This window comes from Etheostoma spectabile, unplaced genomic scaffold (genome assembly GCF_008692095.1).
Source record: "Etheostoma spectabile isolate EspeVRDwgs_2016 unplaced genomic scaffold, UIUC_Espe_1.0 scaffold00002703, whole genome shotgun sequence".
Lineage (NCBI taxonomy): Eukaryota > Metazoa > Chordata > Actinopteri > Perciformes > Percidae > Etheostoma > Etheostoma spectabile.
Genome location: NW_022602941.1, coordinates 1 through 23,399, shown reverse-complemented (window position 1 = coordinate 23,399; position 23,399 = coordinate 1). Strand labels below are relative to the sequence as shown.

The 23,399-nt window shown below is 42.6% G+C and overlaps 3 non-coding genes across 3 annotated transcripts; 2 read left to right on the top strand and 1 right to left on the bottom strand.

Moving 5' to 3' along the window:
- The first annotated feature begins 11,586 nt into the window (after nucleotides 1–11,586).
- Nucleotides 11,587–11,668, top strand: trnal-aag (transfer RNA leucine (anticodon AAG)). Its single transcript has one exon. It is a non-coding gene; the product is annotated as a tRNA-Leu (tRNA).
- Nucleotides 11,669–12,164: 496 nt separating this feature from the next.
- Nucleotides 12,165–12,252, top strand: trnay-gua (transfer RNA tyrosine (anticodon GUA)). Its single transcript is given in 2 exon segments — nucleotides 12,165–12,201; nucleotides 12,217–12,252. It is a non-coding gene; the product is annotated as a tRNA-Tyr (tRNA).
- A 2,963-nt stretch (nucleotides 12,253–15,215) lies between these two features.
- trnap-cgg (transfer RNA proline (anticodon CGG)) lies at nucleotides 15,216–15,287 on the bottom strand. Its single transcript has one exon. It is a non-coding gene; the product is annotated as a tRNA-Pro (tRNA).
- Between the last annotated feature and the right edge of the window lie 8,112 nt (nucleotides 15,288–23,399).

Genomic DNA, 23,399 nt, shown 5'->3' with positions numbered 1-23,399 from the left:
AACAATATACAAGTGCATGAACAGGAATTAATTACAAATGATTACAATAATACAGTACCAATGCAATAATGAATGGGTGCAACATGAACATATGAATTAGGAAACTTCTGCTCGTTTTCAGCCCCAAAGTGGACCAGCTGTTGTGTCCTCCTGTGTGATACAGGACGGTATATGTAAAGCACTTAGCAATGTGTCATAGACCATTTGTATATATATATATATACAATCTATGCAATGTATACAGTCCAATCAAGGCAGAGAAATGCGGGACTGTTGTGCAAATCAACGTTAGCGATTAGCGTTAGCACTGCAAGCTAGCGATTTAATAAAAAAGTTTCAGTTAGGAACATGGTTGCAAGTATATATGCACAGGACTGCATAGACCACAAAACAAGACTGTCGTAACTTTTAAATCAATTATTTAAGCCGAAAGTACTTACATCTATGTGTCTCTCTGGTCGATGGGCAGCCACACACTGCTTGTGTGTTTACAAGTGAGGTTGCGTCCACACTTGGTTTCTAGGGCTATACACTCCTTGGTCTATCCCCTTCCCCTAACAATTGGGACAGCACTAGGTCCCGTGTGAACGCGTAAAAACTAGGGGAAGGGGTAGGGGTAAGACAAAGAAATGAGATTCAGCCTTAAGCCGGGATATTCAAGTTATCCTGGATGAATTGAGCTTTAACCTGGTTGCACAAAACCAGGTTGAATTAAACTCAGCCAAGTAACCATGGAGATTTATTCTTTGTGGCTAGCCTGGTCCAGAGCGAGGCTAAGAGCGAGGCTAGCTTCACCTCCTCGTTACTTTCCGTATTATATGTAGGGCTGCACAATCATGGCCAAAGTGATCATTATGATTATTTTGATCAATATTGTGATCACGATTATTATCACGGTTATTTGTTGATTTTAACTAAAACAAATTTTATTGTCACATAGGGTATTTAAAACTGCTTTCACATCCATATTATGCTACATTCTTCTTATGTTGAAGTTATATGTTGTACATATACAGCTGCAACACATGTTAATGAAATGATCTGAAATAGCCCAGGATTTATTTAAAAAAAACAATGTATCTCTGATAAAGCTCCTTCACTTGTTTTCAACAATAACTGATAAAAGGAGCAAGGGAGAGGGGGGGATGCAATGGACGCTACTCACAGAGAAGGCTGACTCATTATGAATGGTTGGGGGGGGGTGTTGGATGTACTCACTGAGAGACGGCTGACTCATTAGGAATGGATGGGGGGGGCGATGGACGTACTCACAGAGAGACTCATTATGAATGGGTCCAGCAGATTTTGTCTCACACGCTATTTGATCAAGATCAAGATTTTGATCAAATTTGGTGTCTCCCCGGGACCCAAATTTACAAAAATACACCATGAATCATTATAACATCTACATTTTCAAACTATGGACAAAAGATGGAACAAATCATGAATTTAAATGTATATGAAGTATATTTATTCCATAATAAAAGTAAACAAAAACAGAAAAGGTCTCTATTCTGCTTTCTGTGTCTCACCCCTTTCTCAACTAATTTTCTCATCCCCTCCCATCATCCCTCAGTACCAACACCAACATTTTTTTAAATAATGCTGACTTGAATTTAATGAGATGTATGTGGCTGGTTGAAGATATCAACCAGCTGATCTATTCTTGGTTTGGTTTTTTAAAAGTGCCATTCTGAGGTCATGCTGAGCATTTAGTCTGTTTCTGTATTTGTTTTTCAGGTATGCTAGAGTCGAAAAGCCAGATTCACACAAGTATGTGGTGCCAAATTGAATCAACACCTCTAATGCTTTCTTAGCTAAGCAGGAGAACTCCACCTGCTGGAGATGAGAAATCCAAAACTGTGCCAGGGGGGTTGTCTCAAATAGAATCTTACTGGCACTGCTTACCTGCAGTGTGACCAGTGCCTCTAACTCTGTCTGACTTTGGCCAAGCTCCAGTGATGGCACAGCTTGGAAAGGATACCTCACCCACTGAAGGTTTGGAGATCCCTGAGAGTCAGGGAAATTCTGCTTAAAGTTCTCCACTAGAACAGACATGTGCTCAACAATGTTCTGTTTCACAGAGTCACTCAGGGGAACACCTTTGTTCTCTAGGTAGGCAGACAGGACAGGAAACATTGCCAGTTCTCCTCTATCCAGCTGGGACTGCCACAGTGCCAGGCGTGCAATGAATCCTTGAATTGCATCTTCTAGCTCCAATATGCTGTTGTCCTTTCCTTGAAGGCTTGAGTTCAGTGTGTTGACCTTGGTGAAACTGTCCACAAGGTAGGCAAATCTTGCCAGCCACTGCTTGTCCTGAAAATGCTTGGCAAGGTTTGGGTCTTCATTCTTGAGATAGGCCAGGACCTCTTCTCTCAGTTCCCACACTCTCTGCAAAACTCTTCCACCTCACAGTGAAAGAGCAGGTGCTCTTGCTCTGCCCCCCATTTCCCTGCATAACTCTGTGAAGAGCCTTGATTGTAGTGATCGCTTTTTTATTAGATTCATTACTCTCACAACCATACCAAAAACTTCTCCAAGGTCACGCTGAAATGCTTTGCTGGCCAAAGCTTCTCTGTGGATGATACAATGGGTCACCTTCACAGTTGGTATCACACTACGAACATGGGCCACAACACCAGACCTGCACCCAGTCTTGCTTTTGGCACCATCAGTACAAACTCCAATACAGTTCATCTATTCCAACTTGAGGTCTTTCAAATTTTTGTCCACCACTCTGAAAATATCTTCTCCTCTTGTTGTTGTGTGTAGTAGAGGATGGATACCCGACCCGAGCCCGACGGGACCCGACGGGTCGGGCCGGGTTCGGACAGATTTTTAGAAAGGATGCTCGGGTTCGGGTCGGGCTCGGTCACATCAGCGCGATAAGGCGTTGAACATTTTGAATTTAAAATAGCTTATTATGGAGGTAATGGCGCTTGTTGCCCCGTGTGCATTGATGCGCTCATCTGTTGACATTTCCGAATGCCTTCCTACCATTGCTTAATAAAAGCGGGCTTTCCACACAAACAAACGTACATGTGTCATTAGTATGAGAAACAAATGTGATTTTAACTGTGTCGGGCTCGGACATAAATATCTTAATGCCTGTCGGGCTCGGGTCGGGTTCGGTTGCTGCTCTGTCGGACGCGGGCCGGGCTCGGACAGAAAAATCCAGCCCGATCCGCACTCTAGTGTGTAGGTGGTCACAGAACAGGAACTCCTCCTTGATATCTTTACCACTGATGTATCTGACAAAGACCATTAACTGGGAAATCCCAGCCACATCAACAGACTCACCTAGCTGCAGTGAAAACATTTTATGTTCCAATATTTCCTCTGTAACTAACTTTTGAATGTCCTCTGCCATGTCTTTGATTCTGGCTGCAACGGTGTTATTTGACAGTGGGATTGACTTGACTTTGTTGGCTGCTTCCTCACCCAAGACAGAGAGACACACATCTTTCAAACATGGTTTTATCAGCTGCTCTCCAATAGAATGGGGCTTCTTTGCCTTTGCAATGTGGAGGCTGACTTGGTATGAGTAAGAGGAGAGAGAGTAAGAGGAGAGAGCCCAATACAGGCACAGCTTTACAAAAGAAATGGGTCATGTAACATAAAATGTAACCATATCAATACAAACAACATTGCTTCGTTTGTGGAGAGGCAGCGGATGCAACCTAGAGAAAAAATATTACCCTAGAGATCTGTGAGCTAACAGACACTAACTAGCACCCTAAAGCCTTGTAAGCTAACAGACATTAACTAGCACCCTAGAGCCCTGTAAGCTAACAGACATTAACTAGCACCCTAGAGCCATGTAAGCTAACAGACATTAACTAAGACCCTAGAGCCCTGTAAGCTAACAGACACTAACTAGCACCCTAGAGCTCTGTGAGCTAACAGACACTATCTAGCTCCCTAGAGCCCTGTAAGCTAACAGACACTAACTAACACCCTAGAGCTCTGTGCGCTAACAGACACTAACTAGCACCGACTAGCATTGGTCATTGCTGTTCTCTGAATAACACAGACGGGACAAAAGGTTGCGTTAACTGGTAAACTTTGAGACCGCAAGTATAACCGACTGTTATCTGTGGAGTTTTCCTCCCGTTACTCTGTCCTCAAAACGTTTTTCTGAACTTTCCATTTTCACACAGGAACATCTGGGGATGTTCTGCTAAATGAAGTGTGGTTGATCCAGGCTACTGTGCATGTAGCTTGTAGCTCCAGTTAAGGACTTTTGGGCCTTATATTTTAGTAGTTCTTTCAGTCTGAATGCAGGAGATACTTGACACTCTGGAGTCCTATGGCTTGGTCCCCTCATCAGCCCTTTCATTTTCTCCATTCAAACAGAAGATTTTAATAAAACATGGTCAACTAGAATTCACTCACATCTCCCATTAGTTCTTCTAACCTTCTAACTATCATTATTTCTGCATGTCCCCCCCCCCCCATGGGTCTACTAAAGGCACCTTCAGCAGACGGCAAGCTGGCGACCAGAGCAGGAAAGAAGGGCAAGAAGGAGGAGGAGGTGGAAGAGGAAGAAGAGGAGTATGTGGTGGAGAAGGTTTTGGACCGCAGAGTGGTGAAGGGAAGAGTAGAGTTTCTGCTGAAATGGAAGGGGTTCTCAGAGTAAGTATGAGTCTAGAATATTAATACTTGGTGTTCTTGGTCCTGAGATATATAATATATATTTACATATTGCAAATAATTGTCAGCATGGTATCATGCCCTCAAAGTTGAAGGTTTTGTATTTTGACACTACTTTGCAGACCCACAAATAACCTTACAAGATGGCAATAGAAAAAAGGAATAATAGGAATGATAATTAGAGTGAGAATGGATTTTCTAAAAACAAAGTGTGAGGAGATGTTCTTCTGTCTGCACTCACCTTTTCAGTGAGGATAACACATGGGAGCCACAAGACAACCTGGACCTCGACCTTATTACCGAGTACATGCAGAAACACAAGGAAACGGAGGAGAAGAAGAGGAAGGACGGCAAGATGAAACGTGTCAGGGAGGAGGAGGTGAGTGAAGGAAAGAGGGTACTCCAGACTGAAGAGTCTCAGAAATCTAATCTCAATATTAATGAATGCACACAGAGAGTTTCACAAATGTCTTTAAGGATTTATATATCATACTAATTCATTCATATAATTCATAAAAGAAAAACCGGTAGTCAATTAAACTGCGTCCCTCTGATAGTGGCCGGGGGGGCAACACGGATAAATAAAGGCCGGGAAAAATCAGTGTGGATAATCTCCTCAGTGCCTTTCATATAATGTGCAGTCAGGTTTATCGTATGTACATTTCCTCCAATTTAACTTAACAGATTCAACAATATATATTCACACTTTGTTTTTCTGGATTATTGTTCTCATGTAAAGTATTATTTTTTGGGATCAAATTTTTATTTTTGATCTAATTAAGAAACAAAGAGTGCCAACCAAGGTTAGGCAACGAAAAGGCCACTTCAATTTTATTTATATAGCGCCAAATCACAACAACAGTTATCTCTTTGCGCTTTCCATAAAGATAAAGAGCAAGTCTTGACACGTCGGTCAGGCTTTGGATGCCATTTCAAAGCATTTGAAATCATTTTCGCAGAGCAGCTTATAATCTTCTGCACTTCTTTATATGTTTTCCCCTCTCATATCAACTTTTTAATCAAGCTTCTCTGTTCCTCAGAGCACTGTCTGGAACGAGCTGAGAATTTTGCTGAGTATTTCAGTGTGAAATGCACTATAACCAGCATGCACAACACGTGCTTCCGTCCTTCCTTAAATATGTATATATACAGTATATAGATTAATTATGGGCCATAACTGACACCTGTTTCTTCACAGAATCAATCAGCTCAATAATTGAACACAACACTGCTATTATTTTGAACATGCTCCTTTCAATGACAGATTCAATTCTACAGAATGAGCAGCATGCGTGCCATGCGCGTTTTCTTGGACTCTACAACACTTACTAGTAAATGATTCGCCATGTAGAAATATCACTTTTACCAAAAAATATGATTTATGAGTTTAGTGATGCTATTATTTTGAACACAACTGTACATCAAAGCTATTTTAAACATCCATGACCACGACATATGTGCCTGGGTTTGTCAGTTTGTTGAGGAGTTAGTGATCTTCAGCAGTTTTATTCCAGAGCACAGCAGAAAGCTCTGCTGAGCTTCAGAGATGCTTCAGGAAATGCAGCTTGTGTGGACAATACCACATTACACTACCATATTACTTTCTTACACAATGCTGCTGGCTATACAAGTTTGATTTAGCAAAAACGAATACCTAAAACAAAAGTTCAAAGGTCAACTGGTGCCCCTCATTGTTAATGCCTATCCGGGACAATGGTTCCAATTTACTTTACTGGAGAAGAGCTGTTCCAGCAACATGAAGACAACACGCTAACCCCTACAGATACCAGTGAAATCTAAAAATCTGTGGGAAAATGTTACATTTACAACTCTCCCGGCACTAAAAATCCCGGATAATCCCCCATTTGTTACCGGCTGGCTAAAGGCTGGCAACAAAATGGAGGCCACACATAAATTGATCAAAAGTAGTTTATTTATCACAAACTAACCAACACTGACTGCTACATTTCCCATAATGCAACTCCATAATATTGAGGTTGGCAGATAATTAAGAAAAGTAATGCGTCAGTCAAACAGTGTTCCATAGACATGCTCTAAATGTTGTTTCTAGTTTAAGATAGAGCTCTACAGCATGGCACCTCACTAACTCACTCTCTTGGTTTTTCTGTCTGTTGATAGAAATGGAGAGGAAGAGGAGTCAAACGTCAACGCTGTCAGCACTGTGACAAATCCTTCACAACATCTGGATATTTAAAGATTCATCAGAGAGCTCACACTGGAGAGAAACTGTACAGCTGTGATCAATGTGGGGCAGCTTTCACATTACAGAGTTCCCTTAAATCTCACCATCGCATTCACACTGGAGAGAAGCCGTACAGTTGTGAACAATGTGGAAAAACCTTTTCTCAGAGTGGTAGCCTTAATACTCACCAGCGCATTCACACTGGAGAGAAGCCGTACTGGTGTGAACAATGTGGGGAAACCTTTTCTCAGAGGGGACACCTTAAAACTCACCAGCGCATTCACACTGGAGAGAAGCCGTACTGGTGTGAACAATGTGGGGAAACCTTTTCTCAGAGTGGTCACCTTAAAAGACACCTGCGCATTCACACTGCCTCGTTGTGAACATGTTTCAGAGCCAAGCTGTTTCCTCCTCCTCATGCCCTGATAGCTGTGTTGTTATATTCGGATCTTCTCTCCTCATTAAAGGCTGACCAGCAGTAACTTTATCTTCTGATCAACATGTATGTTATTGTGGATTAGCTGGACTGTTTTCTGCCTGTCCTCAGAACCCTTTACCCTTTAGGGACCAGAATCGGTGCCTGAACCCATCCTTTTAAAAATCTATTTTCAAATGTATATATCTTAATTAAAAAAAAAAAAAAGACAGTCAGCAACATTTAAGAACGGCTTGTTTATTGCTATATGGTCCAAATTAAATGTAATTTTTTTATATATTTCTCCAGTAAATTGCTTGAAGAAGAAGGCCTAAAGGAGAAACATTAAGACGTTTAAAGATGTTTTGGTTGGAAAACGTAGACATGTTTGAAACTTTTTGATTTTGTAAAAACTTTCTTCTCATCTCTAGAAACATACATCTTTTTTTTGGGCTGACAGGAAGTCATTGTAATTTTTATTTTAGGAATACATTTTTGTCACCCTTATATAGTGGGTTTGGGATGAAACTATGAAAAGTTGGAAGTTTAGAAAAAGCGCAAATAAAATATTTGTGTAAATTGGTCCTCTCATCATTACCAGCACACTAGAAGTTGGCCATTTTTAATTGTGCGCTCTCAAGTTATTATTGTTTTGTAGTTAAAATAAATTAAATTAAACAAGGCCTCATGCTGATTATTTGAGACTTCATTTGGTGGATTTATCCTTCCTGCCGTTTCTGTGTTTAAACTCCTTGATAAGAGAACGTTTCCATCCGCTAAAAGTGTTGAAAGACTCAGATTATTATTCTAAGTGTGTGACAACATTATGGGATGGATCCCTACAGAGATAGACCTTTTAGATTAACCAGGCTCCCTGTTAATTACAATAATTGGATAAAGTCTAGCCGCCCTATACATGAAATCAAACAGGTCCATACAATGGAAAATATGACTGCTTTTTAAAGTTGAAAGTACCTTTGTTCATAAGAAGATGGACCCCTGTCATTTGAGTCTTGATTTAGAATATTATTTAAACATACTGTGATATGCAATGGTTTGTTTACCCTGCTTCCATGTAGTCAATATATATATATATTGAATGACGTTCAACCACAAGATGACACTTATTTCTTTATTTTCTATTTTTTAATTAAAGGTCCTCTGAAATGCTGCTTTGTGATGCTTTATATAGGCCTTAGTGGTCCCCTGTCATTTGAGCCTTGATTTAGAATAATAATTTAACATACTGTGATATGCAGTGGTTTATATACCCTGCTTCTATGTAGTCAAGGATAAAGGATTATTAGGAACACCTGTTCAATTTCTCATTAATGCAATTATCTAATCAACCAATCACATGGCAGTTGCTTCAATGCATTTAGGGGTGTGGTCCTGCTCAAGACAATCTCCTGAACTCCAAACTGAATATCAGAATGGGAAAGGAAGGTGATTTAAGCAATTTTGAGCGTGGCATGGTTGTTGGTGCCAGACAGGCCGGTCTGAGTATTTCACAATCTGCTCAGTTACTGGGATTTTCACGCACAACCATTTCTAGGGTTTACAAAGAATGGTGTGAAAAGGGAAAAGCATCCAGTATGCGGCAGTCTTGTGGGCAAAAATACCTTGTTGATGCTAGAGGTCAGAGGAGAATGGGCCGACTGATTCAAGCTGATAGAAGAGCAACTTTGACTGAAATAACCACTCGTTACAACCGAGGTATGCAGCAAAGCATTTGTGAAGCCACAACACGCACAACCTTGAGGCGGATGGGCTACAACATCAGAAGACCCCACTGGGTACCACTCATCTCCACTACAAATAGGAAAAAGAGGCTACAATCTGCAAGAGCTCACCAAAATTGGACAGTTGAAGACTGGAAAAATGTTGCCTTGTCTGATGCGTCTCGATTTCTGTTGAGACATTCAGATGTTAGAGTCAGAATTTGTCGTAAACAAAATGAGAACATGGATCCATCATGCCTTGTTACCACTGTGCAGGCTGGTGGTGGTGGTGTAATGGTGTGGGGGATGTTTTCTAGGCACACTTTAGGCCCCTTGTTGTCAATTGGGCATCGTTTAAATGCCGTGGCCTACCTGACCTGTTCAGGAGATTGTCTTGACCAGGACCACACCCCTAAATGCATTGAAGCAACTGCCATGTGATTGGTTGATTAGACAATTGCATTAATAAGAAATTTAACAGGTGTTCCTAATAATACTTTAGGTGAGCGTATGTTGTGCATGGCTTTAAAACCTGTAAATGCAACTGCGGTGGCTGGAAATCAAACCTGGGCAAAATGCATGCACTGCTATGGTATAAATCGTAGTCGAAAAGTAACACACCTGTTGCCTTTCTGCTGGAAAACACAACGTTCACTGCAAATCTTTTAACACAGACTGAAAAGAAATACATTGGTGGCTTCCAGTACCTGTGAGATATCACAATATTGTTCATGAAGGCACATCTGCAATTCGGTAAACTGTGATGTTTCATTGGTTTGCTACCACTCTTAAAGAATGCCTCTCGTTGTCAGCAGGATTCGAACCTGCGCGGGGCGACCCCAATGGATTTCTAGTCCATCGCCTTAACCACACGGCCACAACAACCTGAAAACCAAATATACCGGTTTGCACAAATGTTCATAAACTTTTCAATTGGTTAGTTGTAGTTACCAGACACGGGCAAATTGCAAATCGTAGTGCACTGCCTGTGTCTGTGGATTCTCGTGGAGTCAGCTTGATTGATTGATATGCTCCCTTATTTGTACCATAACAGATCTAATATTTCATCAAATCGGGTTGGGCAGGTAACCTTTCTGGTTACATCTTGACAAATAAAGCAAGTAACCACACAATGAAAACTACTGCGATGGCTGGGAATTAAACCCAGATCAATTGCTTGGAAGGCAGCCATGCTCACCACTATACCTCCATCACTGGACAGCGTAGTTGGTGTCCTTAAAGGTTGGATATTTCCTTCATGTTAAATTAAGGCATTCATTTTACAGCAGAAAGCACCATTTTAAGGACACACAGTAGACCTACAATGAACGTGTAATTGCACTGCTTTGAAAATTGTTGGAACCTTCATCACAAACCTGATGGCACAGTCCTTGATCCACATGGATCAACTTGCTGTTCCTCTCCCTGTCCCATTTATGTTTTCTTCCTCACTCTCTTCTTCCTGCTCGTCATCCTCCTTACCCTCTTCATCTTCCTGGAGAGACAAACCTGTTGCGGTAAGCGTACCTGACTCATTTCAGTTTCTGGTGCTTGTGTGTTGCTGCTCACTAAATACTAGTTCAATTTGTTAGTTTTGTTATTACAGCGGCTAACTGTCCGTTAAACACTTATTCTTAAAGTATTTCGGCTAAGCACTCAGTTCTTTACATGTTCAGTGACTTTTGTTAAGTTTTCGAATACTTGGTAGCTAACGCTACCGTACTTTAGCTTCGCTGTTAGCTACTTTAGCAGTTAGCCATAAGCAATATCTGGTTAACAGCTGACTAAATATTGAGAATGTTTAGTCATGGGTTTTAATCCTACAGAGTTGAAATTGAACCTTCCAACAGCAAAATATATACAAATGTGGATGTCTTGTCTGAGTAGTTGAATCTCTAAGAAGCTTGCCTCAATGCAGAGTCCCTAGAACTGTGGTTGCAGAGTGGAGGTGTAGTCTTGTCTCCATTTAGCGGCCGTGTGTTACACAAACTGAGCTTTACAGCCCAGACAAGCTTCCCTAGTCAATCACTGGAATAATGTGAGACTCAACTCACAAGTGGCATATCTGTGAGCCAGTGACGTTCCTGATTTATAGTGGCCCATTTTAATAAATATTGGCAGAAACCCAGTTCAATAAGTTTATTCACAACGTCAGTCAGTGTCAGTGGTTGACTTTACATTCGTTTTGAGAAAGGACACGTGAATCTTCCCAAGGGATTACATTAACGGTGAAGGTGCACTTAAGTTCCTGAAATACAAAAAGCAAACAATTAGTGCATCTTGTTTAACATTTGACATTGATGCACTGGGGCAGACCTGTGTTGGGCTTTAAGGTGTGTTTTTCCCTGAGTTTCATACACAACCTGAAGTCTTACACTTACAGACAATAAAAGACAGATACAGGCAAAAGAAAAGTATAAACAGTCGTGAAAAAATGCCAGAGAAAAATGACAAAGTGTGATAAAAAACTTTAATAAAATATTGGCAGTTTTTAATAAAGTATTGGCAAAGTTTTTTTTTCCCAATAACATTAACAAGCATACCGTTAGTTACGATGCCGATGTTTGTCACGATGTGGAGAACCAATACATGCAGGTAGTGTGGCTGAGTGGTCTAAGGCGCTGGATTAAGGCTCCAGTCTCTCTGGAGGCGTGGGTTCAAATCCCATCACTGCCATATATTACATAGCTGGAAGCCAACCGATGTGATGTCTTACAGCTGTGTTATTTGGGGTGAAGTAACTAGAATCATCCATCAATCACCTTGCTGAGATTGTTCCTTGTTAAACTGAGGTTCAACAGTTGGTGCAGCAACAAACAATTGTGATCATAGCTTTGGCCATAATTCTGCAGCCCAAAGAGATCTAAAGTTTTATCAAACCAGGTTGGGCAAGTAACCTTTCTGCTGACTTCTTGTAAAAAAAAAAAAAGCAAGTAACATCACTCAAAGAAAGCTACTGCGATGGCTGGGAATCGAACTCAGGTCAACTGCTTGGAAGGCAGCTATGCTCACCACTATACCAACATCGCTGGTAAACGCAATGTTCACTGAAAATCTTGTAATACATCTGGGCAGTGAGACTGAAAGTGCACTCTATCACTGAAACCACCTCCAGGGGGTCCTGTGTTATCACATTGACAAGAATGGAAAGTGCATGTGAATGTGCTAGCTTCCTTCGATAGCTCAGTTGGTAGAGCGGAGGACTGTAGAGACGTAGAACTGAAATCCTTAGGTCGCTGGTTCAAATCCGGCTCGAAGGAGAAGTTTTTTCCAGAGTTTCCCTTTAGGGATTAATAAAGTATTTCTGATTCTGATGTAGAGATGGACAGACGACCCAAAAGCCTAATACTTCTTGCCGATACATAACATGAAACAAAAAAAAGAGGTGTGTTAGATATGAGCGCAGAAATCCTTTTACGACAGGCTTTAGATTAGATTATACTTTATTTATCCCACGACGGGGAAATTCTGTCGTTACAAGTAGCAGCATAGCAGCAACAGCAAAAAAACAAAAAAACAAAACAATAACACACAAACAAGTAAGCACGCAAGAAATACAAGGCAAGAAATACAGGCAAGAAATAGACAATGAAAATATGGTAGACTGAGTAAGTAAAATGCCGTCAAACAAAAGGAATTTTAAAGTGCGGTTGCCATGATAAGAGAAACAATATTGCGGTGTAAGTGACGTTAAAAATTAAGTTGAATGTGTAATTAGAGCAAAGAAGCAAGAGTTGGTAGCATAATTTAAATTATATTAGCCTGAGACCATAAATATTGAAAAGTAAGTACTTGTAATAAAAAAATATAAATACCAATATTAAAGATAAACAGAAAGTGTGTGATGTAGATGGGAGAAAAACAGGAACAGAAACTACAACACTATCAGGTAGTGCAGGTGTAGTAGAGTCTGACAGCGGCCGGGATGAAGGACCTGCGGTACCTCTCCTTCTTACACCGTGGGTGTATCAGTCTGCTGCTGAAGGAGCTGCTCAGGGACCCCACAGTGTCATGTAGGGGGTGGGAGGTGTTGTCCATGATGGATGTCAGCTTGGCTAACATCCTCCTCTCCCCTACTTCCTCTATGGGGTCCAGAGGACAGTCCAGGACAGAGCTCGCTCTCCTGATCAGTCTATTGAGTCTGCTCCTGTCCCGGTCCGAGCTGCCCCCCCTCCAGCAGACCACAGCGTAGAGGATGGCAGAGGCCACCACAGAGTCATAGAAGGTCCTGAGGAGAGTCCTGCACACTCCAGTTCAGTTTATTGTTTAGGTGAACACCCAGGAATTTGTAGCTCTCCAGTACATCAATGTCCGATCCCTGGATGCTCAACGGTGAGAAAGGGGATGTTTTCCTCCTGAAGTCGACTATCATCTCCTTTGTCTTGCTGGTGTTAAGCTGAAGCTGGTTGAGCTCACACCAGCTGACAAAGTCCTTGATAACCGACCTGTATTCCAGATCGTTCCCCTCAGAGACACAACCAACAATGGCTGTGTCATCAGAGAACTTCTGGATGTGGCAGTGGGTGGTGTTGTGTGTGAAGTCCGAGGTGTAGAGGGTGAAAAGGAAGGGGGAGAGCACCGTACCCTGAGGGGCACCTGTGCTGCAGTGCACCACGTCAGACACACAGTGATGGAGCCTCACATACTGTGGTCTGTTGGTGAGGTAGTCCGTAGTCCATGCAGCCAGATGTTGGTCCACTCCGGCACTCTCCATCTTCACTCTGAGGAGCGAAGGCTGGATGGTGTTAAAAGCACTGGAGAAGTCGAAGAACATGACTCTCACAGTGCTCCCGCTGTCCTCCAGGTGGAGCAGCGATCTGTTCAGCAGGTAGATCACTGCGTCGTCCACTCCAATCCCAGGCTGGTAAGCAAACTGCAGGGGGTCCAGCTGTGTGCCCACCAGGGGTCGCAGGTGACGCAGGATGATCCTCTCCATGGTCTTCATCAGGTGAGAAGTCAGGGCAACAGGCCTGAAGTGGTTTGGCTCCTTGGGTCGCGGTGACTTTGGTACCGGGACCACACAGGAGGTCTTCCACAGGGCTGGGACCTTCTCCAGGCTCGGCTCAGGTTGAATAAGTGCCTGAACACACCACAGAGCTGGTTAGCACAGTCCCTGAGGAGACTTGGGCTGATGCCGTCCGGGCCCGGGGCCTTCCTTGCCTTGAGCTTCTTCAGTTGACTTCTCACCTGATCATCTGTTATGGAGAAGTGGGTGGAGGATGACTGGGGTGTGTGGATGGTAGGAGGTGAGGGTGCAGAGCTACTGTAACAAGCTGCCACTCAAGCGGCGCCATTTTTGATGAACCCACGTGATATTCATGAAATGTTTGTATCACACCAATCAGAGAGTAAGAATGATCGGACATTGATCAATGCAGCGGCCGGAAAGCGACTTGATTTTGCCACTAAGAAGTGATAGTAGTATTATGATGAATTTGCCTCGCGTGTGACACTCTTTTCCATCATATTCAATAAATAAACCAGATTATTCAATCCATTCCTCTACTTGTATGCAAAGCAGTCTCATCCAGGACCTATCGCACCCTAAGCGAGAATCAGAAACCCTAGACCAATGAACAAGGAGAGTCATGTCCTGCTCATTGTTCCTTATATCTTTTCCCAGGTTTTTCTATTACTTGCAGTTGAAGCAGGACATGAAAATTGCCAACATTCTGTACTACAATTTCGCTTGCTCCTAATCTGTGTTAAATTAACAACAAACTGGATTTTAAATTACTGTTATAAGATATATTCAATGTACTATATTCAACTGCTTGGCTGTGTAGCGATATATGGGTGATTGTCACACTCTGCACTCATAAAAGCTTATGCAAGCATTTCACAGAATGTTCTTTTTGTTGAAACATGTATCTCACGTTCTCTTATTGAAACATGTATCTCACTAACCAAGGACGGAGGCCCAATCACACACACACACACACACACACACACACACACACACACACACTATGCTGTTTGTATCAACCTATAACCCAACCACATGATGATTACACACTCACACACTATTATTGTTTGTATCAACCTATAAATAAAGAAGCAAGGAACTGCCTCGGCGCAACTCTCTTTTGGGTGTTCAGCCTAGCAGGTTGCCCTTTGTACAAAGTAGCTTGGTTGTCCCGTGTCATCTCTTGAGCCATCTTAAAAGTGAAGAGAGAAATCTCTTCACAATTACAGATTAGGGTTGTAAGAGATCCTGCCCTCAGGGCTCGTCCGGGAGTTGAACCCGGGACCACTCACACCCGAAGCGAGAATCATACCCCTAGACCAACGAGCCACGTAAAAACATCTCATTAGCAATTTTCCATCAAGTAAATGTGATCAGTCAGTGACTAGAAAGGCAATTGTTAAGTAGTTTGTTTGGCATGTAGTGTTTTTATGGCTCCACTGCCAGACTGAGCTTTATGATAATATTGGACGAAAGACCACTTTTGAAGCAAAACATTTTACCAACATTGGAACTTGAATTTTGGTAAAAAGGAAATACAGCTTGGATTTGTCACTGACTTGAAAGACTATGGTCAAGTAGATTGGCATGGGGTCTTTTCATGGCTCCACGGCCCGATTCAGCTTTCCGATATCATTTGACAACAGGAAACATTTGATACAAAGTATTTTTACCAAAACACAGACTTGATTTTGTCAGTAAAAAGTGATAGTAAAATTGGGGCAAGGGGAATTTTCAAGCCCCACCTGCCCCCATCACCCCAACACAATGCTAATGAAATACGCAACAAGCTTAAAGTGCTTCCCCCTGTTTAGTTCTGACTCTGTGGACAGAAAGTAGACCTGTCCCAGATGACCTGAGAGGTCTGGGGGAGGGGGTCATAGTGTAGTAGCAAATCAGAAATGTATTTTGGACCTAAAACGTTAAGTGATTTATAAACTAGCAAAAGTACTTTGAAATCAATTCTTTGAGACACAGGAAGCCAGTGTAAAGACTTCAGAACTGGAGTGATGTGATCCAGTCTCTTGGTCTTAGTGAGGACCCGAGCAGCAGCGTTCTGAATCAGCTGCAGCTGTCTGATTGATTTTTTAGGGAGACCGGTAAAGACCCCGTTACAGTAGTCAAGTCTACTGAAGATGAAAGCATGGACAAGTTTTTACAAATCCTGTTGACACATGAGTCCCTTGATATATTCTTAAGGTGATAGTAGGCTGACTTTGTAATTGTCTTAATGTGGCTGTTAAAGTTCAGGTCTGAGTCCATGACTACACCAAGATTTCTGGCTTTGTCTGTTGTTTTTAACATTGTTGTTTGAAGCTGAGCGCAAACTTTTAATTGTTCCTCTTTTGCTCCAAAAACAACCACCGCTGTTTTTATTTAAATTAATTTCAGAAAGTTCTGGCACATCCAGCCGTTAATTTGTTCAATGCACTTAATCAGTTTATGTATTGGACTCTAGTCTCCTGGCGATAAGGTTATGTAAATTTGTTTGTCGCGGTATCTTATTTTGTTGTTTTCCATAATCTGAGCCAGTGGAAGCATGTTAAGAACCAGTATTAACAGAGCTGCCAACTTTTCCAAAAACCTTGGAGTGAGATTTGGGGTGGTGTTGGGGCGACATCCTGCCCTTCTAGATTCTTTCAGGAAGAAGGGTTCAAGTCCGTAGGTTGGATGAAAGAACGTTTAATACCATGGAATATTCCAGAGACAAGGTTAAAGAGAATTATGCATCCATAGCTCTCCCTAAGTTTGTCTCACTCTTTTCCCTTTCTGCATGATCTTATGTGCACAGGGGCAGTTCATTTGCTACCACGTGACATGTTTGTGCGCTGTGTTTTGTCTTCAGAAGGTTAGTGCCAAGCAGAGCTTGGCCTGCAAAATAGATAACAGGTCTCAGACTTCTACTGGAGAGGACCTTCACCCAAACACAGGACGTGTCCCTAACCACCCTTGGCCCTGCTTTTCAGAATTAGACTCACTCGGCAGAGCTATGGTTGGACACATTGTACCATAACAACTTATCAAAAGGTCACAGTAAACTTTATGAACTATCACACTGAAACCTAGCAGACTATGTGTAATGCTTTTGCTCTTTAGCTCAAAATATAATGAATTTAACACACATGATTAATATAATGCACTACATGATTATAATGATGTTCATGCACACATGATATGAATATATTTAATCCCAACAATCCCCCTTTTGGTCCCACCGGGACCACCTTCATTGGATACCTATTCAGTGATCAGAACAAAATGACAAGCGTCCCGGAATTCAATCATAGAGCATCCCAGGATACATTAAGAGGTTTCCACTCCCCCTTTTGATCTTTTTAAAAGATCATCATTAACTAACCACCTACTGAACAGATCCCGGAAATTCTCTACACAAAATCAGAATCACAGTCACAATTACAACAGATATTACAAATAACAATGCAAACGCTTCATTTGGGAATGGAATTTCATCTTGACTGTTGACTGGGATACCTTTATACCAGATTCAGAACCTCTAACCTGGGCGTTTTCAACCTTCACTCTTCGTCAACCTTGTGTCCACTTCTTTCTTCAACCAGGGATTGGACTAATCACCTGGAGTTGGAGCTTGGGAGGGGATTATTCTGCCCCTTTGCTGGTCCCTTTGCTCTTTTCCGCTCTTCTCTTCGTCCGAAGGGATGCGTGCGCCTCCTTCCAGTGCGGCTTGCACTTCCCTCAGTGTCCGTCCTGGCTCCTCCGCTGGCGTGCACTGACTCCAATGATTCCATGTTTCCCCCTTTCTGCGTAGTTTCACTGCATGGCTGGTGCGTTCAGTCACCTCGAATGGACCGGTCCACCTGGGTTGGTTCCACTTCCTTTTTATCTCTCTGAGGCTGACCCAGGCAGCCTGGGGGACCGTGTGGGCTGTGGATCTCTCACCTTTCTGTTTGGAGAACCTGGACACAAATACTTGTAAATCATAAAAATAGGCTTTGGGCAATCTTTTTACTTTACTTTCTGCTGGCCCAGTAGCCGCCAGACCAGGAAATTTTCTGCCTTTTTCCAGCTCAAATGGGGTGAATCAAGTGGACCTGTTCACAGAAAAACAAATTGTCATTAGAGCAATAGGCAAAGCATCAACCCAATGCATCCCAGTCACACTGCAGATTTTGCTCAGTTTCTGCTTTATGTTTAGGTTCATTCTCTCCACTTTTCCCTGTGACTGTGGATGGTACACTGTACCAAACTTATGCTGGAGCCCCAGCATTTGTTCTACAGTTTGTAGGTCTGAATCCTTGAAGTGGGAGCCGTTGTCAGACCTTATCCTAGAAGAAAAACCATGAGTGGGGATGTAATGGTTGATTAGACATTTTTACCACTGTTTTGCTGTCTTCCCTTTTTGCTGGCCAGGCTTCAGCCCATCCTAAAAAATTGACTGTCAATCGGTATTGGCACCCTCTGTTAACTGTCCCCATATCAGTAAAGTCAATGATTACCTCCCTCATTGTGTCGCACCTCAGTGGGAATGCTCCCATTTCTGGTTTCACTGTTGGTTTTGGGTTGTATTGCAAGCATGTCTGGCATTCTCCTACCTAGTTTTTGTCATGTCTTTCATGTGTGGATGCCATCAGTGACATAGCGCTCTGTCCAGCTGGTTTGATCCCACATGTCCTAATCTATGTGTTTCAGTCAAAGTCTGTCTGGTAATGCTAAGAGGTAACAGTACTCTCCCGTCAGGTCCGCGCCAGATTCCGTCCACCTCTCTAGCTCCTCTGTTTTTACAATATGTTTTCTCTTCTGGGATAGCTTTCAAATGTAGTTCTTTTAGGGTGTGTGTTGTGTTTCATTCTCTGGTCTGCACACTAGTTGTCTGCATAAACGGTTATCATATCCTGCACTCCTTTTAGCTGCTTCATCTGCCATTCTATTTCCTTCTGCCTTTTCTGACTTCCCACTGTCATGCCCCCTACATTCAATCACTGCCACTCCTGCAGGTTCCTGTAAGCGATGCACTAACAGTTTAATTTCCTGTTCATGTCAAAATTGGCTCTCCTGATGCAGTTACAAACCCTGTTCTTACCCATTGCTGGAGGTTTAAGTGACAAGCCCCTACCACATATGCTGAGTCAGTGCAGATGTTTACCGTTCGCGACGCTCTAGGTCTAACGGGAGACAGAAAAAGCATTAGCCAGATCAATGCATGTGAACCATTTTTGTGTAGACAACAAATTTGTAAAGGCCACATAGGGATTTGGAACGGGGCACGTAGGTGTTCCCAGATTAGCATTTACTTTTCTCAAGTCGTGCACCATAGGCCTTGTATTGTGTGAGAAATACCTTCAATAGCCACTGGTTTAATGGGGTACTGAGGCTGTCTGATCGGTAGCAAAGTTTTCATTTCAAATGTGACAGGTTTACAATGCACCAACCCTACATCTGTGGAGCCAGTACTCCATGGATTCAGGAAGTGAGGTCACCGGGGCAGCCGCGTCAGGGTGATCAGTCATTTCTCTACCATGTGACCTGGAAATGAGACAGTTCTCCAAAAAAGCAGTATCATGCACATATGGCGGGAACATGTGGATGGAGTATGTGTCAGTGCTGGGTGAGTAGAAAACAACGTCAGTTTGAGTGCGTCTAAAATCTTTAGCAGCTACTGCAGATTTAACCATTGGGCCTAATTCCTTAGCTTGATGTTTGGGGTTTATTGCCAGAGTAATGTGGGGAACAGATTCACCTGACATTTTGTACCAGGACATTTTTTCAGGGGTGAGTTCTACCTCAGCAGCTACACCTTGGGGACCTGCATAGATGCTAGTGGATTTTAAATCCCACTGTTTACCAACTAGGTTATCGGAAAACTCATTATAATAGAGAAGGTCATTTTCTCTGTCATAATGGAGGGTGAGGTGTGGAGGGTCAGCAGGTGGTACATACGGACGGAGGCTGCAAATCCAGGGTTTCCATTGTAGGTAGGCGGACAGGATGCCAGTGTGAGTGGGTGTCTCAGTGAACAGAAGAGGAAGTAAAACAGGCAGTTTCTGTCTTTTCCCAGAGAAGCCTACAACAGTCACAAATTGTTCTGATAGAGGTGCATTATTTGTGTCATTCAAAGTGGAGTAGGAGCATCTGAATCCACTAAAAAATGGATAGTCTTTCCCACCTACTTCCACTGCAAGGAGAGGTTCTGCCAAAGCCCTCTCCGTAGCTTCCCCTGGGCCCCCTCAGTACATACCCTCATACCATCCTGGAGCCTGGTCACCTTCCTGTGTCAGGGGATACTGGCCTGGTGTCCGTAGCTGGGAGCAATGGGGAGTTTGGGCCTGGTGTCCCCTGTTGTCCTCTGCCTTGCCCTCTCTGCCTTGGTTGAGCATGTGGGCAGGCAACTTTCCAGTGGTCCATGGCACCGCACAAGAAGCATCCACTCTGTCGAAGTGGTTGGGGTCTGTTGAAACGAGTTGCAGCCCCCCCTGTATGTACCCCTGAACTGACCTCTGGATGGGAAAAATATCCCTGGGGAGAGGAAGCAGGAGGATAGGCTTGCTGAGGAGCAGGGAAGGGAGGAGGGATCTGGGGGATAGGATCACAAGGGAAAGGGGAGGGGTTGACTGGGGGGTGGCGGGTATGGTTAGAATCAGCAGGCATTGTGACAGACATTTGTTACTGAGCATCTTTTGTTAAGTTTAGCTTTTGCTTCTGCTAACTGTAGTTTCAAAAGCTGTGTCTGCAGCTCTGTGTTTAACTCCCCTTTTTGTCAGCTTTACGTTTAGCAATATCTAAATGATGTCTAACATTTCCGCCACACCGCATCTTCACAATCATCATCTAAATCTGGATTTTCTTCCAATTTTACACACACCTCTGATGGCAGCCCTGCAAACACCGCCTTCCTGAACCACACGATGTATTGCCCTTTGCGCTGGATTTTTTTCCTGTCTGACGCAGCCATGTGTCATAACAATCAGCTAATACTTCATAGATTCAACTTTGGGGTACCCCGGGAAGCTAGGTATCCGGCGGACTGGGGCAGAGGATAAAATCTCCTCATGACCTCTGCTATTCGATATAAATGGGGCATGAAAAGTGACTCATCGTCTTAAGTTCGATTATAGCTTCTTTTTCTATTGTGCAGACCTCATGTTAATGTCAGAGTTTCAACGTATGTGTGAGCAGGTGTAGTAATGTGGTGTGTTTAAGCCAGCCCTCGTAGCTGCATCTACAGGGGGCAGTACCTCTTTGTACTTGGATCATCTCCTTGCCATCCAATCTCCCCTTTTTCTTTGTAATCTCCACATCCTGAGTCTCACACTCTCTACTTCCTTTTCTATTGCTATCAGTTTCTCCCTCTGATTCACAGCTATCTCTCAATTTCCTTCATCTCTGCAGCGACCCATACTGTCTTACCTTTTGCTCTCCTGTCTCTTTGATCTCTTCCCTTTCTCTCCTTTTCCTGTCCCTTAAATTCTTTCTCGTACCTTTCTCCAGAGTGATCTGCTCTCTGCTTGTGGCCTGAACTACTCTGTTTCTTGTATTCCTCCAGCTGTTCAGCCTCATTCTCTGACTGAATGGAGCATTTCATAACTTTCCATTTGCTGCTCTGAGAGTGCGCGATCCTGTTCTACAGAAGGAGAGGAGCAGAGGAGGGAGGGGATCGGGGGCGCGCTTGGCTCTGTCTGTTGTTGGGTCCTGATCAGGGATGAAAGAAGAAAGTAACGTGCCGCTTGTCACATCTATTATTGGCTATAGTCCGGGGGTCTGGGGGCCTTTAGTTCGTCAGTCTGAGTGTCGGATGTAGCAACATATGATTGTCATGTCTGGGTTCTGATTCTGTCTTGTTCTGAAACGTAGATCTTTGGCTCCCTGGACTCTTGTTTTTTTTTTTTTTTTTGTTTTTTTTTCTGGCATGAGATGACTCAGCTTTGCCCCATTAATGCTATTCATGAATTTTCAGACCCTGGGCCTCTAATTCTTTTACCCTTTTCTTGAGTTTTGATCGCGGTATCAAAGCCTTTGAGTCAAATTGTTTCTATACTCTTCTAACTCCTGTCATATCTATTTCTGGACTTTCCACAAATGTGCCAATAATGTAGTTGTGGTGTCCTCTGCGTTATCCTGAACGAGAGGCCACAACACTGTCTTGTTTCTTTTTTAACCTTTTTGGTCTTTTTCAGCTGTCTTACCTACCATTCCGCGCATTATCAATTCAATTTGTTTTTCCACGGTTTATAGGGCCCGCAGCCTACACCAGTAATTATATGATCCCTTTGGGCCTCCTTACTCCAAATTATGATTATTATTATTATTATTCTTATTAGTATTATTTATTTATTTATTAGTTTTTACAGAGATTATTTTAAACTTGAGACTACCTTTCACACTAAATAGTCAATGTTAGTGCTATCCTTCATGATCACCTCAGTGTCACTACTTTCATGACTCTATTTTTAGAGATGTTACTTTCGCCTCTGACTCTTCTTCACACTAATTTAGCCAATATAGTGCTGCCTTTCATGTCTACTTCAACATACACCTCACACTTTTTCTTTAAAGTGCTACCCCTTGAGTCTGACTTTCTTTATATTATCACAACAAAATTAGTTACAATATGGTACGTTCTAGAATCCAACCTCTATGTCTTGATGTCAAGATTAATCAAAATACCTTTTCTAAATTGTCAACCAGAACCAAGGACCTCACCCATTCAATTTAAGGTTTTCTAATATAGAGATTTGATATAAACAGGTTCTGCTTACCTTTTAGGTGGCCACCCTTGTGAATGATTAGAGTGTCGGTTCTGGTTGTTTGTCCAATAGAACCTCTTCCTCCTGGCTAGCTCGCCAAAATGTTGGGGCGACATCTTGCCCTTCTAGATTCTTTCAGGAAGAAGGGTTCAAGTCCGTAGGTTGGATGAAAGAACGTTTATACCATTGAATATTCCAGAGACAAGGTTAAAGAAGAATATGCTTCCATAGCTCTCCCTAAGTTTGTCTCATCTTTTCCCTTTCTGCATGATCTTATGTGCACAGGGGCAGTTCATTTGCTACCACGTGACATGTTTCTTGTGTTTTTGGTTGTTCTTCAGAAGGTTAGTGCCAAGCAGAGCTTGGCCTGCAAAATAGATAACAGGTCTCAGACTGCTACTGGAGAGGACCTTCACCCAACCCAGGAGTGTCCCTAACCACCAGGCCCTGCTTTTCAGAATTAGACTCACTCGGCAGAGCTATGGTTGGACACATTGACCATAACAACTTATCAAAAGGTCCAGTAAACTTTATGAACTATCACACTGAAACCTCGCAGACTATGTGTAATGGCTTTTGCTCTTTGCTCCAATATATATGAATTTAACACACATGATAATTAATGCACTACATGATTAGAATGATGTTCATGCAACACATGATATGAATATATTTAATCCCAACACACCAAGTACCTTTAGAAAGGTACCATGTTGTCCCA